We start from the raw sequence: 3,505 nt of genomic DNA, 5'->3' as shown, positions 1-3,505 counted from the left end.
ATACACACTAAAATGCATCACAGAATGTTGGATAGTTTTTGAGTTATGTGGGAAATGCTTCATCACTGCACAGTGAACTGAATTTTGAAAAAAAAAAAAAAAAGAATGTAAGTATTTTTTTTAAATCGTAAAGATATTTTTTTCATATAGCAGAAGGACAATGTTTTACACATACTAATTGTCATTATTGTACAAGATACAGTAATGGAGGAAAAAAAATGTTGAATATTTCCAAAATGTTACTGGTGTAAGCTGTACCTAATCAGTTAATGTTAAATGAAATGGAATGGAATTTCGGGAGCGGGGTACTACGGCCCAGTACTGCCACCTTTCACATCTTTTGCGATAACCTTCTAGCTAGGCGTATTCCCAAACCTACACCGGCTGACTATACTAAGGTTCGCTGAGCATCAGGTTTTCGAACGGGCAACCCCCTCCCCTTCGTAGGCTACTTAGTATTCATGATTTAAGTGAGAGATATTTATTTTAGAGATTGAAATGAATGTAATTTCTGTGCAATGCAAAAAGAAAAAAAAAGAGTTATCTTCTTTTTCGAGCTCATAGTAAATATTTTAATTGTATATGTCTTTTGGATAATGGTTGAAGAAAATAAGCTTTACTCGAAAGAATCATTCGCAGCATGATAAAATAAATGAAACTATGTAGAATATGTACAGCAAAAGCCACTGGCGGCGTAGCTCAGGCGACAGACATGATTGCCAGTTGAATCGTTGTTGGGATTCGATTCCCGCTTGGGCTGATTAGTGGGTTGGATTTCTTCCGAGGTTTTCCCCATCTTAGGTCGAATGTCAGGCAATCTATGACAAATATTCGGCCTTATCTTGCCAAATATCATCTCGCTATCACTAATTCCATCGACGCTAAGGAACCCAGTAGTTGATACAACATCGTTAATAAACCAAGTAAAAAAATAATGAAGCCATTATAATGGGAATATTTATACACTTATATGTGTATGTGTGTACGTATGAACGTACAGTATGTGGATATGTATAAGTGTATGTACGTATGTATATCGTCGTTTCTGCAATAACTCCTATGTGACTTATTTATCGATTTTCAGATTTTTGCTCTATTAAATAACTTAAATAGTGACACAGCAAATAATAAAATCTCCTATATGTAATTATATTTCTATGTTTCGAAAATGTAAGAATTTACAGTATCCTATGTACCACTGCCATAGAATGAATAAATGTGTCTTTTCTTCTTATTGAACAATTTTATAGCCTATTTTGCAGGAACAACGACGATATGTATGTATGTATGTATGTATGTGTGTATGTATGTATGTATGTATGTATGTATGTATGTATGTATGTATGTATGTATGTATGTATGTGTGTGTGTGTATGTATGTATGTATGTATGTATGTATGTATGTATGTATGTATGTATGTGTATGTATGTATGTAAAATGATATGTTTTATTTAACGACGCTCGCAACTGCCGAGGTTATATCAGCGTCGCCGGATGTGCCGGAGTTTTGTCCCGCAGGAGTTCTTTTACATGCCAGTAAATCTACTGACATGAGCCTGTCGCATTTAAGCACACTCAAATGCCATCGACCAGGCCTGGGATCAAACCCTCAACCTCGGGCATAAAAGCCCAGCGCTATACCAACTGTGCCAACCAGGCCGACTGTATGTATGTATATATGTATGTAGTACACACCTGTGGAGTAACGGTTAGCGCGACTGGCCGCGAAACCAGGTGGCCCGGGTTCGAATCCCGGTCTGGGCAAGTTACCTGGTTGAGATTTTTTCCGTGGTTTTCCCCCAACCCAATTTGACCAAATGCTGGGTAGCACTCGGTGCTGGACCCCGGACTCATTTCACCGGTTTTATCACCTTCATCTCATTCAGACACTAAATAACCTAAGATGTTGATAAAGCGTCGTAAAATAATCCACTAAAAATGTGTTATGTATTATTCTTGCGTCAAATGCTGTAAACGCCTGAATTGATATAACAGTACCTACTGTATCTAAGATATGTTTTTACGTGATTTTTATTGACTTGGCATGTTTGCATGGAATGGTCCAGTTGCATTCACGTTTCGTAATCAGAGCTGGACAAGATAAGTGTTTCTGCATGACAAGTCTGGCTGCACACCTCACGAACCCGACTACCTTTTTTATTAGCAGTCTGATATTTGCCTGCCCTCAAGGCAGTGTAGCCATTTTATCCTGGACGCTGTGCATCTCATTACTGGAACGAAGAGAGCTTGGCGCTACAGTTTCGACACCTTTCCCCCCCCCCTCTCTCTTTCTCTTTCTCTCTTTCTCTCTTTCTCCTATTCGTCTTGTCAGGATTACGCAATATGAAAATAATTATTACTCTACAAGGAACGTTTAAAGTGAAATTAGCTTTATAGGCCACCTGTATAGAACTCGTAGAAATGAACGCTATGAGATGGTGTTGAAATTGAGCATATTTCTGTAATGACGCCTTTCATAGCCCGGGGAAAACAACTGCATTCCTTCGGATCGAGTGAAGTCTTCCAAGTCTTCTTCATACAATTCTTAGAGAAACTTTATTACATCGATTGAATTTCTATACTAAATACTTACATTTACCTTAGTAATTGCGGTAGACATGTTAGAAATGAAGACGCGTTTACATATTTTCTCACCCAATTAATGAGTTTTATATTATATAATTTCTGTTTTTTAGTAGGTTATTTTACGACGCTTTATCAACATCTTCGGTTATTTAGCGCCTGAATGAAATGAAGGTGATAATGCCGGTGAAATGAATCCGGGGTCCAGCACCGAAAGTTACCCAGCATTTGCTCATATTGGGTTGAGGGAAAACCCCGGAAAAAACCTCAACCAGGTAATTTGCCCCGACCGGGAATCGAACCCGGGCCACCTGGTTTCGCGGCCAGACGCGCTGACCGTTACTCCACAGGTGTGGACTAATTTCTGTTGTCCTCTCATTTTTATAAATATCCATTTTTTTTCATTTCATTTATTATATTACATAGATCTTACATTAGCAATGAAGCTTTAAGATGTGGAGCAAGTCAAAATTTTACAAGATTACTGTTACAAATTTTAAAATTTTTTACAATTTTACAATTTGCAATTTTCTACAATTTTTTTTACAATTTTTTACAATATTTTGGCGAGATGTAGTGAGATGAGGTGAGGTCCGAGGATTCATCAAAAGATTACCTGCCATTTGCCTTATGGTTGGGGAAAACCTCGGAAAAACCCAACCAGGTAATCAGACCAAAGGGGGTGAAATGAAGTGATGCCAAGGACTCGCCATAGACCATCCGGCATCAGTCCCACGGCTGGGGAAAAACCTCGGAAGAAACCAATCAGCGTGACCATCTTCAGTAATTTTGAATGGGTTGTTCTTAGTATAGTCGTTATCATGCTTGTTTCTCGACCCAAATATGGCGGATTCAAAGCGATCGACGTTAAGAAAATTCTAAATGTCTATTCCATCGGATGAAATATAAAGTTCGTAGCGT

This window comes from Periplaneta americana, chromosome 11 (genome assembly GCF_040183065.1).
Source record: "Periplaneta americana isolate PAMFEO1 chromosome 11, P.americana_PAMFEO1_priV1, whole genome shotgun sequence".
Taxonomy (NCBI): domain Eukaryota; kingdom Metazoa; phylum Arthropoda; class Insecta; order Blattodea; family Blattidae; genus Periplaneta; species Periplaneta americana.
The sequence above is the reverse complement of the archived record's forward strand: the minus strand, read 5'-3'. Positions refer to the sequence as shown.